General features: G+C 38.5%; 1 non-coding gene across 1 annotated transcript; it reads left to right on the forward strand.

Moving 5' to 3' along the window:
* The first annotated feature begins 992 nt into the window (after positions 1 to 992).
* On the forward strand, positions 993 to 1,065 carry TRNAI-UAU. The gene has a single exon. It is a non-coding gene; the product is annotated as a tRNA-Ile (tRNA).
* Positions 1,066 to 14,652: the final 13,587 nt, after the last annotated feature.

Raw genomic sequence — 14,652 nt, forward strand, 5'->3', positions numbered from 1 at the left:
GCTAATAACGTCTGTCTTCCCCTACGAAGTGGACAAGGAGTGTGAATGATTGGAAGGTAGAATGGGCTGTAGGAGATTTTCCCGTGTGTGAAATAGAATTGAGTGTTTAGGGTATAATCAGAGTTTAACTCAAAGAGGCTCTAACGAATCATGTACTATGGTACTTAGATAACCTTCCTCTTAAATGGACAACATATTTCCACTTCTCTCTCCCATAACTGAGATGAGTTTGGACAGGAGATTTATTACCCTTCTTTATAAAGGCCAGACATGGGGAGAGGAAGAAGGAGAGAGGGAGAGATTGGAGTTGATTCTGACATAGTTCTTCAACAGGATTTCTTATTTTTCCAGAAGACATCCAGCAATTGGGCTATGCTGACAGTAATTTCTTTCAACTCTCTACGGCTGCATATTGTCTAATACATGGCTGATGCTTAAGAATATCAAATAAAGAACAATCCTTTCCTGGGAATTGAGCTCTCCCCCAGCTATGAACATGAAGATTTTGCAAAATGTGTTTGTTTTTCTAACACTGAAGCCGATCTGGACTTTGGCAAGGCACCTATCCTACAGGACTGGTTACTTTAAGAACAAGCCCCAAGCTCCCAGAAGCACATTTGCTCAAATGTAAGTGGGCTGCAATTCAAGTAATTTGCTCCCTAACCGCCTTGTGATAATCTTGTTTCTGTTCCTGTGTTCTTTCTCCAGCTCCCTTCCTGCTTTGGCCCCAAAGACTGATGCACCATTTCATTGGCTTTTTCAGAAATCTAGTCTCTTTTTCATATCCCACTTCTGGGCTCACATACTGCCTCCAAAGCCCACTATTTCCATGGACCGATAATCTTATAAGGAGTTCCCCATCTTGCAACAGATGCATATTTGGACCTCAAAGATACCCATGGCCCTTTATAGTCCCACTTGATGAGCCCCAGCCCCAATCCTAAACAGGTTAGGCCACATGACTCTGTCTCAGAATCCCAGGCTCATCTGCAGGTTCCATGGTGTAGTGGTTAACACATTTGCTTTATATGCAGAAGATCCTGGGTTTAATTCCCGGTGTAATCACAAAATTGCCTTAGTTCCCATTCAAAAGAAATTTGGTGAACCCTGTCTCAGAATCCCAAACTTTATCAAAGAATTCTAATATTGGATTTCTAGTTTTAAAAGAATCCCAGAATTGCAAGGGACAGGGCTAGCCTATATACGTACCCTGGCCTTCATTCATATCTAGTTTATTTCAATCCCTGGAAAAGCCAACTTCTTAAACCAAGATATTCAGCTTTCTTTAAGTAAGTAGACTCCTTCATTTAATATGTAAGCTAGTGTGAAATCATCTGTTTTGTTTTGTTTTTTGTGGCACACACTCTGAAGACCAGGCAGGAAAAATGCTGTTATCCTTTTATTCTAAGAATATAAGACACATTTTTCTACAGGATGATTTAGGTGTTAAAGAAAACATATGCATCCAGAGACATTAGGTTTAGTGATGTAAAACAAGTAAAGACACATCTCCATCCTCTGCACCATAAGGAAGATCCCTCTCACCACCATTACTGCAAGGAAATGACCCAACTCACACTTACCAGGTGAATAACACATTGCATAAGTCATACGATGAATGAGGACAAAATCAAGCCACAGAGCATTATCGGAGAGAAAAATAACGTCAAAGTAGAACCCAACCACAAAATATAGCCAAGGATGCTACCACAGTCAGTGTGGGCTAATGGGAATAGCAAGTCTAACAATCGTTGCTCATCCTGATGTTCATACCTGAACATCCTTCTTCCACCCCACCCAGACCACCTGACTCATCCTTACCTTCATCCCTGTGACATCATCAGAAACCAATCCTAGGGGCACCTGGGTGGCACAGCGGTTGGGCGTCTGCCTTTGGCTCAGGGCATGATCCTGGCGTTCTGGGATCGAGCCCCACATCAGGCTCCTCTGCTGTGAGCCTGCTCCTTCCTCTCCCACTCCCCCTGCTTGTGTTCCCTCTCTCGCTGGCTGTCTCTATCTCTGTCGAATAAATAAATAAAATCTCAAAAAAAAAAAAAAGAAAACAATCCTAGCCTTAGCAATGATTTTAAGAAATTCTAGGCTAATATTTGGATGTGACACTCATTCAAGCCCTGATCTCGCCTCCTAGAACACACATTCACAATTGTATCTGGGTAGTTTTCTGCTCACTCAAATTTTACAAAAGCATGGCTTTTGAAAACAAATAGGTGCAAGTTCTAATCCTATTTCCACTAAGGAAATTTTAATATCTGGCTCCTTGCCTATAAAATAAAGATAAAATCTTTATTTGCAGAGTTTTACAAGCATTCACTGAGATAATAAATATAGAGTTGTCTGGCAAAGAGTCAAGCACATGGTAGATGCTTAACTTGTTGCATTTTAAAATTCCCATAACTACCATTCTTGAGTTTTCCATTAGTTTTAGTCTGATATCTTGTTTGCTAAAATTTTTAATATCTCATCACAAAACTTGCAGCACCCAAATTAGACATTTATTCTTCTAGGCCTGCACTGTCCAAAAAAAGTAGCACCAGTCACATATCGTATTTAAGTATAAATTTTAATTACTAGTTTTAAATAAAATTAAATATGCAATTCCTCAGTTGCACTAACCACATTTCAAGTGCACAATGGCCACATATAACTAGTGGCTACTGTATTGAACAATACAAATAGCATTGCCATTAGGGCAAAAAGTTGTATTGGACACTATTGCCCCAGATAATACTTAAGGACCTTGCTAATGTATTCCGTTGATGAGCTCTGAAGCATTTTGCAACCTTTTCCTCAACATGTCAACAAATGACAGATGCCCCAGAGGCCATCTGCTTCTAAACCTGAAAATTGTTCACACTCACTGTGGTCACATGAATAATAAGATTTTCAGTTCTAATCCTTCTATTCTTAGTTTAGGATCCCAATGAATACAAGGAGTTAACCTGAGACTTAACTGACCTTTAGAAATAACAATCACAATAGATACCCTTGAAAGATTTTGTAACATTTCTCCTCAAAAATGTAAGAATTTAATTAAATATTCCCAAAGATGTGTCTCAGAAGAGTACCAATGTCTAGTATGTCATGTCCAATTTAATAGTATCATATTGACTCATGAGAAGTCTCCAGTTCGAAACACTTTAAATCATATGATTCTTTGATGATTTTAAGTGAAATCACAGAAGGTTTCCCACCTTTTACTGCTCATATCTTTCCATTGTTACCTTCCAAAAGGCCATGGATTACCCTCTGGAAAAAAACTCTCCCTTTTACTTCTCTGGAAGTTCCAGCTTCAAGTGAAAAACTACCTCATCTAATGGAGAAAACCATGTGATATAAAATACGGTATCTGCCATTATTTGCTCATTCAATCAGCAAATATTAGTGAGTAGCTGGTATGTGTCATACCATTGACTAACTGCTGGAGATACAGGGATGAACAAAATAAACATGTCTTTTCTTCTATGGGGTTTATCAATGAATGTTCTAATTCAGGCTGACCAAGATTAAGTGAATTATAAGAGTTTATTTAGTTACTTTATTTTCTCCTCAGACTAAGTGATATTATACTGTCACCATGTGTAATGTGGGAAGGGACTTTCTATTCGACTAACATCTTCATATCACAATCAAGTCAAAATTATGTTCTTCAAAGCCATCCAACCTTGGTCTGACAATCAGTCACCAGTTTGGGCTAACTCACCAAGAAGGCAAATGTGTTTCACTTCATAGGACAATTGTAATTAATTGGTATTAGTATCCAATTTATTTTGAGGAGCCGGACTGAGGATACTGAGGCTAGATTTGGTGGGGCTGGGAGAATATGGTGACATGGTAGCAGCATCTTCCATGGGCTCAAGAGATGAGAGTGTAATAGATATGCCCAGTTACTTGTACTACCTGGAGTAAAAATGAAGGGTGTGGTAGGAGGAGGTGTTCCAGAGCCAGAAAGCAAGCAAAGGCAGACATAGAAGCATAGAAAAGTAGCAATATTAGGTCACTTGTGTCCAAACTGCCTGTGTGCTCTTTGGTGTTCCCAGTCTAAAAGTGTCCTTCTTTCCACTAGTTTCTCTTAAAAAGCCCTCTTTCTCTTCTAAACTTCCTTCTAACCAAGGCTGTTCACATGGAAATTATCTTGCTTTCATTATCATTAAACTCAACATTCTTAAAATCCAACTCTAAATTTGATGAGCTCATTTATAGGGAACTAAATTTCAGAATAAGCAATAAAATAAAGTTAGTCATGTAATTAGATCAGTACATAAAGTTCTACTCAAACTGTTTAGGAGAACTATGTCAAGCTAGCCACATAGAGCTCAGGTTGTGGTTTTTCTTAACCAAAGTGAAGGAGATGGATATGTATTTAGTGAACAAAAGATAGAAAAATAGAGTGAATTATACTATGAAATCCTATTCCCAGAAAATGTTCAATTTCTTACTTCGATGCAATAGATGCCTAAATATTCCCTAAATTATTATCACCCCCCCAAAAAAAACCCCACAAAATCTTTTCCCCTACCAGCCTCTATGTGTGTATGGGGGAAAGAGTGGAGGGAGGTGGTGGGGGGGGAGGGGTGCTAAAGGTAAAACAGAAGAATAGAAACTAGCTATAAAATTACCAATGAACAATTTACTACCATGACATGTCATTCTTATAACTCTGTAAAATGACTTAATGTACTGAAGAGAAAGTTATTTCATGCCTACAATTTGTGTAGTGGAAGTCTGTTCATCTTTTAAAAGACATACACTGTATGAAAAGGGAAATAGTACTTATAGATTTTAAACTGAATAGCAAATGAAAAAAAAGAAAAACACATACAAAAAATAATGGCCCAAATTTACTCTGTCAAAGAATAATACTCGGTGATACAGAAATCTGAGTCCAAAAAGCTGAATACTTGTCTACCCCTGCCCCCTTGTGGTGAGCTGTGCCTCTTAGGTAAAGCAAGCAAATTTTTTTCAGGTTTGAAATCAAACACTTCAGGTTTGAAAACAGAGAAGAAAGAATCAAAGAAGAAAGGAATTGTTATATTTAATATATAATAAAATAATTTTATTTCCATTAATATGTCTGTTAGTATAACATCTGTGGCTAATTTTTAAGAGCCGGTAGACAAGAATAATTATAAATGCAAAATCTGAATGTGTCTGAGATAGAATGAGCAAAATTATGGTTAATTTTTATTTTAGGTTTTCAAAGTCCCACAGTGGTAATTATATAGAGCTGTGTTTCACCCCTAGACTATCAAGGATTATATGATATATGTCATTCATCCACAATGATGGATGGTTTTTGAAGATCTACTATATGCCAGGCATAGGATTATATTTTGGGAAGGAAATGATAAGCAATAATAAACAGTACTTGCCCTCATGGAGTTTATGCCTTGTGGAGAAAAAAGACAAGCAACAAAGAATCAAACTAAAAAATTAAAGTCCCAAACTGATGTTTGAAGAAGAGAATATGTTTCTATGAGAACTGATAATAATAGAAACATATCTAGCAGAGGGGAGGCTAAACAATGGAAGAGCACCTTGGAGGCTGTGCATGTGGGGGCACTGAGTATATGAGAAGTCTCTGAGTTCTTTCTAATCAGTTTTACTGTGAACCTAAAACTGCTCTAAAAAATAGAGCCTAGTTTAAAAAAAAAAAAAAAGAAGAGGGAGGGCATTTCATTAAAAAGGCTAGGTAGCAAGAGGCATGCGCAGGAAAATACACGGACAAAGGCTCCGGGCTGGACAGAGGCATGGCACATTCCGGGGTCTGAAAAGGTCAATGCCTGGAGCCCCATAAAGGAGCAAGTCCTCCAAGAAGCAGGAAAAGGTATCGAGGGGCCAAAATGTGCATGAACATGTGGACCATATTCTAAATTTAGATCTGTAAGAGTAATAGAAATAGAGCGGAGCAGTGCGGGGTCCAGGATGTCCACCCTGTTGGTGGCTGCAATCGCCTTTACTTGAGTAATAAGTTTTATTAAAACTTATTACAAAGTTTTAAACAGCAGAGTCACACAGTCTGATTTGTATTTTACAAATATGTTAAATATTTAAACATTAAGAAAAGAGGGCCTCAGGGAACAAAATAATAGACTGCTTTCATAGTAGTATATAGTAGTGTCCTTGAGGAGGACAAGAATCTATAGGCCATGCAAGAGACAATGAGCTTAAAAAAGAGGGGGAAATTAGAAACCTTTGACCAGAGAAGTAAGTTGGTTGTAAAAGAATTAACAAACATCATTTAAGGATGCCAGACGAAGAGAGATTTTAGTTAACACAAGAAAATTGTGAAAATTGGAGAAGGGGTTGAGAGCATAGGCAAGTTTGCAGGTGGCAAGCTGACAAATTCACTAAAACTCAATTCACCAAATGTCTGATTCAACTGACAGCCCACCCATCAAATATGTTGATTTGACGAAAGATAATCTTATAGGTTTTAAGAAGAATATTTGATTTGATGACTGAATGTGAAATAGTTCACACACACCAAGTAAAATTTTACTTTTCATATGGGGATTCTCCGTTTATACTGGTTTTTACTCCTTTTTAAAATGCCATTTTGTATTGAGCCAACCTTTCAGCATTCATCTATTATCATTTATAATATTTTTAATCAACTTGTTTTTTACTCTTCTTCAACATCTTTTTGATTTGGTCCATTGTGATCATTTTGTTTTTCATTGTTTTTTGTGGTTTTGTGGACCCTCTGACCCTCTTGTGAATTGCTAGCCAACCAAGTCAAGATACCCTAATTGTTCTTTGACAGAATCGCATTTTTAGTTTCACGGAGATGTAATGTTTTTAACTAATTCTGATTCTTTTGGATGAATTTAAATTGTAATTCTAGATTTAACTTAATCTAAACATTTTATTTCATTAAATTTTAATCTAGTTTTAAATTCTTATTTATTTTAGTGCCTGTGAGTTAAATTTAAAGTTAAATCTTCATTAAAGTTTAATTTAATCTTAAACTTTAAATGCTAGATATATAAAAGGAAAGCTGGGATGCCATTTGAGGAATTGGCAGAAGAATTAGGAAAATGCTTAAAATCTACTGAAATAGAAAATGACATTCAAAGAAAACTGAAAATATTTCAGAGGTAGACAAGTGGTCCCATTACATATAAAATGGACCAAAAAAAGGAGGGGTTGGAAAACAGCTTTTCCTTTGAAAAAAATTTTTTTAATTAGTACTGATTCTATTTTGCTAACCTCACCCCTTTGCCGGCTTCTCTGGTTTTGTATAAACCTTAAAAAGTTAATATCTTAAAAAAAAAAAAGTTAATATCTAACAAACCACATGTCCTCATTGGGAAGCAAACTTAAACATCCAAAGAGCTTTAACCACTGCAACGGTTTGGAATAAATTGATAAATTTGATGAATCCCATCATTTGGCAAATGGCCATTCAGTGAACTGGTCCTTTAGCAAAAGAGTTTTCGAATTAAGAAGTATCCAATTTATTGTAACAAAGATAAACTTTGCTTCCTCAAGTCTCTCACAATCTAGCAGGAGAGATAAATACTCAAACAATTGCAAACTTCCTGATAAATATTTAGGTAGGAGGTGGGTGCAAAGTTCTACGGTAGCACAGGAGAGAGGGTAGGGGAGCAGCCAACTTTGCCTCAAGGAAAGCTTCGCAAGGTTCACAAGAGCAGTGACAATGTAGCTGATTACTGAAATATTTTTCCAAGCACAAAAGGGAGAAAAAAGTAAGCAAGCCTTTTTCAAAGTATGAAAGAGCCTCCTGTTTTCTGAGAATGGCAAATAAAATAGCTTCAGAATTCAGTGCTCCAGAGGCATGGATAAGGGCAAAAGGTAGGAAATGGGGAATGGAGAAAAACAAAAACAAAAAAACCTATCTGGTTGAGTTCTATTTTAGAAATAGAATTCCTTGTTAATTAATAAGACTTAGAATCTGATTGGACATGGGGGGGGATGATGAAGGAGCAGATCCAAAAATGATGTGCAGTTTCCCACTTGGGCAAACCGACCAACTGCTGAGACAGGGAAGTTCAGAGGGAGAAATATTACAAGGAAAGATATTCGGAGAGAGATTATGAAATCAGTGTTAGAAATGAGTCTGAGGCGCTCGTGCAACCTCTAAATTGAGACTGTCATATAGAAATTACGTAAATGGTTATAGAATTCAAGAGCAATGTTCATAGTCACGTGAATAAGAGACATGGGAACGAGTGGCATATAGTTTATAATTGAAACCATAGAAGTGAATGGTATCAGCAGAATATTTAGAGTTAAAAAAATGAAGGGAGGGGGATAGAACCCCAAGGAGCACCAACATTTAAAGAGGAAAAAGAGTACCCAAAATAAAATTGAGAAAGAGTGGCTAGACAAGTAATGTGGAGTGAAAAGGATGCTAGAAAAGGGGGGAGCATGGAAAGAAAGAAAAAGAAAAGAGAGTAGTCAATGGAACTACATATTTCAGAAAGGTTGAATGACCTAAGAACTAGACAGTTTCCATTGGGTGAGTTCCGTGAAAAGACGAGGCACTTCATCCACACGGTGAGGACACAAGCCCTCGGAGAGTGGAGGTGAGGAGGCAAGCTTGCAGACTGGAGGTGAGGAGGCAGACAGTAAAAGGAGATCATGAAGAAGGGAGCAATGACTTCAGGAAATGGTTTCCCTTGAGACTGTAGACATTGGAGCCTGTTTAAATGCAGGTAGAAAGTGAAAACAAAATACAAGAATTTAAAGATATATGGTTCTTCAGTCACACTTGCTTTGTGAGCAAACTGCTTCATTTTTCCAATCCTAAGTCTTTCTCCTGTAATATGGGGATATAAAATAGTGCTTTCTCCACGAGTTCTAATGATATAATCCATGCAGAGCATCCCATATTACCCGGCCTGTACTAATCACTTAATGAACACTAGTTAGTATTAAATGGCAGAAGGAGTGGGATTGGGACAGGAGGAAAGGGCAAAATGGGGATATGGACCCATGACTATTTGTAGATTTGGCAACAGGAAATTAACAGGTTGAGTCTCATAACCACTATTTTCCTTGCTAAGTACAGAGCAGGAAAAAATGGTAGAGGAATCAGAGGTTTAAGAAGTGAGAAAAAAGGGGGGCTCCTGGGTGACTCAGGTGGTTGGCCCACCCTTAATTTCAGCCCCATGATCTCAGGGTCATGAGATGGAGCCCTGTGTCAGGCTCCCAGCTGAGCATGGAGCCTGCTTAAGATTCTCTCTCTCCTCTCTCTGTCCCTCCCCCCTCTCTTAAAAAAAATTTTTTTTTTTAAAGTGAGCAAAAGGACTGCATTCCTTTTATCTAAGGGAAGATGGAAGGAAGTAAAGAAACTAAAACTTATTGGGTATCTTCTATGAATCATGCATTAAAATAAATGCTTTGTTTATATTATTTCATTTGTTTCTCAAAATAGTTATTATTCTTATTTCCTAGATGAGCAAACTGAGGTTTCTGTATTATTTCTCTGATAATAATAATCTCAACCAATGATTCAACATGGAATAAGTTTATTTCTTGCTATCAAAACAGTCCAGGAGAGTGATAGGGCCCTTTTGCCATAGCCATTTGAGAATTCAGGTTAATAAAACTTCACCACTTTAAACAGAGTGATTTCCAAGTTTGGCATACTCATCTCCAGCCAAGTGGAAACTAGGAAGGAGGGGCTTTTACCTGTTCTGGTGGTGGTGGTAGTGGTGGTGGCGGAGGTGGGGGTCGTGGTGGTGGAGGGTGGAGGTGGAGGTGGTTTTTTGGTTTGCAGGGAAGATGGTATGGGCCAGACTTGGAAGGATGCCCATAACTTCTGCTCATATTCCACTGACCAGAAATCAGCCCTATGCCACAACCAGCAATTTTTATGACAGTTAATTTGTTTGAGGAGGCTTGGGAGAAAGGAAGAAGATCACGAGTTTATTTTAGAAGCACTGCATTTAAGATTAGTTTATATGTTCAAATGGAATTTCACATGTGGAAGTAGAGCTTAAGAGAGAATCTCAGTGGAGTTTGGAGGAAAACCCTGAGATGTAAAGTAAATGAGATCACCGAGCTTTGAAAGAAATAAAATTGCCCAAAAAAAGATATTACAGTAGTCATCAAATTTAATATTTTCATAGATAAAATAACACTGAGAGAATCCCTACTTACTAATTTCAAAGTTGGTAAACATAAAATGGGGGGTAAGAGGAAGGTCCCAAATTGCTAAGCAAACACAAAGAATTACTATTTCAGAAACTACAGTAAAAAAAGTAAGGGTAGGTGATCATTTGTAATGCTATGGTTCACTTTTCACACCTCTTTTTTTCCCTATCAATAGAAGAATTTGCTATGCAATTAAAGACCAGGTAGCAAAAGAGACGTAGGCTATTCAGGAACTGGAAATAGTTATTGATGTTGCCTAGCAACTAACTGATAATCTATTTTAAGTTCATTCTGTTGCATTTGATTCATTTCCCTGATATATTTCATGCCATATCTCTATTAACTGTGTAAGCCAAGATTTAAAGCGAGCAAGAAAACAAAAACAAACCTCACCATCTTAATGGAAATAATGCTCAGCCCAGCAAAATCATACAATTCTTCTATAACAAATTCCTTCAGGAACAGCAAGTGTAGTGAAAGGAGAAGCAAATGTAGATTCATCCTAGTTCTGTAAATATCTGCTTGAGTTATTTGCAGAAATCCCTTTCCTTTAGGAGAGCCTCGCCTTTCGACACAAGCTTGAACTAGATAAGATTCAGTTTATGAAACATGTATTGGTGTTTATTGTCAAACTCTGTGCCAAGTATGGGGGATAGAAAAATGGTTATGATACATTCCTTGTGCTAAGCTATTCACCAGTCCTTCCCCTGTCTTTCCCGGGCACATGGAAGACTAACCTTCCCAGTCTTGCTGTCTAGAACCCTGTGATCAGTTATGGTCAATGAAATGTGAATAGCACGGATTAGCGTGAGGCAGTATGCCCCCTATCAAATTTCTAATCTTTCTCTTCTGCCATGGAAGTCAGAGAAAAATCCCTTTTACTGAGAAGGTAAAGCCTCAAGTTTGAAGTTGCCTGGATCCCTGAGTCCCTGAATGGAATGGCAGACAGCCGCCCTTGAGTGCCGCCCAGACCTGCAGCCACGTCTTGCATAAGTGAGATGTAGACTTCCGTTCTGATAATCTACTGAGCTGACCACAACAGAGCCTATCATTTCCTCACAAAAGAGACTAGTTAGAAGGCAGGCATGGTGAAAGTATGTAGTACAGCATAAATAAAGTGCCCTTGGCAGGGAAAGGGGACAGGAATTAATTGTTTCCAAAGAAGTCAGGGAAGATTCACGAGGCACCTGGGTGCCTCAGTCAGTTAAGCATCTGACTCTGGATTTCAGCTCAGGTCATGATTTCAGGGTCATGAGATTGAGCCCTGCATCAGGCTCTGCACTGGGCATGGAGTCTGCTTAAGATTCTCTCTCCCCCTCTCTCTCTCCTCTAAAAAATAAATATATAAAATAAAATTTAAAAGTCAGAGAAGATTCAAAACTCACTGGATGAGTGTGGCAGTCTAAATGAAACAACTGGAAATACAAGATTGTGACAGAAGAGATGAGAGTCGAGGATGGGCCCTTAGGGAACACTAACATTTAATAATTAGATAAAGGTGAGTTAATAAAGAAAACTGAGAAGACAGAGGAGAAGAGAGAAAGCCAAAAAGAAATGGTGAACTGAAACCCAGAAAGGAGAACATTTCAAGACAACTCAGAAACTGTCTATAAAGTCACTTCCTGGGAAATCATGAGATGTGATATGAGAAGAGGCCATTGAATTTGAAATTTTGGAAGTCTTGAAGACAAAATCCAGATTATAGTGATTTGAGAGATGAAAAGGAGGTAAAATATGCTTATAGTAAATATTAGAACAACATTTATCATAGTTGGTAAACACTTGCTGCATGAAATGCTCCCCCAAAAGAGGGAGGGTTTCAAAGTCAAATACATTTTGGACATACTGCATACTTTATACCTATATGGAAATTTCTTAAAGATCTATTCAGGATTTTCTCACGTTGAGAGATGAGAAAAGAGGGAAAAAAGGTATCATTTACTTACAAACTGATAATACCAAAGCAAGAAAGCGAAAAGAGCATCTGGTCCATAAGTGCTGATCAATAATATTTAGCTTTTACTGTCACTAAATTTTGTGTCACTAAGCAAAACAAAACATGTGACTAAGGAACAATTTGCATAATTGTTTTAAGATTTTATTTGTTTATTTGAGAGAGAGAGAACAGAGAACAAGTGGGGTTGGGGGAGGGGCAGAAGGAGAAGGAGAAGCAGACTCCCCACTGAGGGGGGACCCGTTTCCCCCAATCCTGGGGCTGGATCCCAGTCATCAGGATCATGACCTGAGCCAAAGGCAGACTCTTAACTGACCAAGCCACCCAGGCACCTCTCAGATAAATTTTTAACTGAGTATGTTTGGGAAAAAAAAAAAAAAAAACCAATAAAATGTTTCACTTCTGATGTAACAAATCTGTAAAGAAGTCAGATTGCCAGCCTGATCACCATGATGAGATGTCTAATTTTGGCCAATCTTCACAATTTCCCTCTTTCTGATCTATAAAACAGAAATAAGAATAATATCGATTCCACAGGGCTTTTGTAGAGAGGAGTCAATGAGATAAAACATGGAAAGCACTTAGAATATTGCCTGGCACATAGACAATGCTCAATAAATACGAACAATTATTATTACCATTACTATGAAGTTTTTCCTACCTCCTTCAGCATTAAGCTGGCATAAAGCAGAACTCAAATAATCTGGGCTCCTTGATGATGTGATGTGAATGACCCTGGGAAGCACCCGGGCGTAATTTACACGCTATTAATCAAGAGTTGACAGAGGAACTATTATGTTTGGCTACTTGGATTTCATGTGGAGAAATCTGTCCTGGGGAATGAATTATCCATAGCCATGATCCTTGCAGGAGAACCATGCTTGTGGGATTTGCTCTTCATCTACCTGATAGCAGGGAAAATGGAATAATTTAATGCATATTCCTATCTGGGGTTCACACTTAAACACACAGGTTCTCGCTGAGTGCATAACAAGTCTGAGCTTTTCTATCCTCACTTTAATGATTGGTTTAAGTCATTCGTCAAGGAATCTGTTTTCTGAAAAGGATACTATAGAAAAGTGTTTAGCCGTTTTTTATAATTAGACAATTCTTTAAATCTTAACATGAATTAAAAACTTTAACATCAAATCTTCTGCTCTGAGGAAAATGTGATTATGTATGTCACTGCTTCCGAAGAATCCCCTCCCCGAGAATTTACACCCCGTGATCGTGTGGGCTGTGAACATCGTGAGAGCTCTCCTCTCAAACCTCCCAAACTGAGCGCTGCCTCCCACACAGCTTTTTTTTCCCCTAACGCAGGACTTTTAACTCATTTTTGCTTTTAATGTCAGCCTTATTCTGAGGTGATTTATGGAATCCAGCACGAAGCACAAGAAAAGTTGTTTAAGTCGCCTCTCCCTCATGTTGTAGCAAAAATAAATATCTGAAATGATCAGCAACACAATGGTCTTAGGTTGTACAGATTTCAAATTCTTGCTCGGAGAGCAGCACTGAATTCCCCTTAGAATGCCTTTGGAGATGGATTTTTTTATATCTGCCATCTGGGCTTTTTATATCTGCCAGCCTTAGAAGGCACTTTCCATATTTCCTGTCTGTCCAGAGAGAGGTCCCTGTAAGCCCATAATAATGGCACTACGGCGAGGAGGACAATCTAACCGTTTCTGCTGCTCTCTTCCACCTCTGCTGAGTCCATGCACACTCTTCTTTCCCTCTTCTGGCACCTTCTAGCCAGAAAGAAGGTAACCCGTTCACCGACACTTTCATAATCCTACCACACATCTCTGCTTCTCCAGATGGAGAGAAGGGTCTTAGAAGAAAGATGTGTCAGTGCAGTGTCCTATTGCTATTATGTGATGTCTTCCATTTCCATCACGTTCCCTCCAATCAGCCCACACCAGAGATAGTCAACTGGCTATGTTCGAAGTTACAAAACCCTTTTCATATAAAGAATGGAGTAAGGTCAGTCCTGTGTACCTGACTTTTCCCACCACTAGCTTCACCTGGCCAATTCCTGTGTGCTCTTCAAGGCTGAAGTGTAACCTATGCAGGGACAAATTCTCTCAACCCTCCTCCCTCTCCCAACACACACACCAGTCTGAGATAGGTCCCTCTATAGAATGCTCTAAGAAACATAATTTTTCTCCACAGCATTTGACATCATTGTGATTATGGGGTGATCTGTAGTTGTGTTGCAGCGTTTTTCTCCCCACTGGGCTCTTTGCCCAGCCCTGGTTACTGTTCAGTGAGCGTTGATCGACGGATCATGGAGGGTAGGACCTTTCATTAAAGAAAGCAAGGCTGACGGGATGATGGCAGTGCTTAGATCTCAGTTCTCAAGCAGGGGCACGACGAGGGAGAAATCGGCATGGGCCACTGCATCACTTTGGCATTTGGGAAAGCATTTAATCTAATTAGAATTCATTTCATGAGCCTGGCCCTTTAATTTTAAATGTAGCAAATAAACACACACTGATATCATCATATCCTTGGGAATACTATTTCTCCCCTGTTATTGTTTTCTATAACTGACCCAG

This window comes from Ailuropoda melanoleuca, chromosome 2 (assembly GCF_002007445.2).
Source record: "Ailuropoda melanoleuca isolate Jingjing chromosome 2, ASM200744v2, whole genome shotgun sequence".
Taxonomy (NCBI): domain Eukaryota; kingdom Metazoa; phylum Chordata; class Mammalia; order Carnivora; family Ursidae; genus Ailuropoda; species Ailuropoda melanoleuca.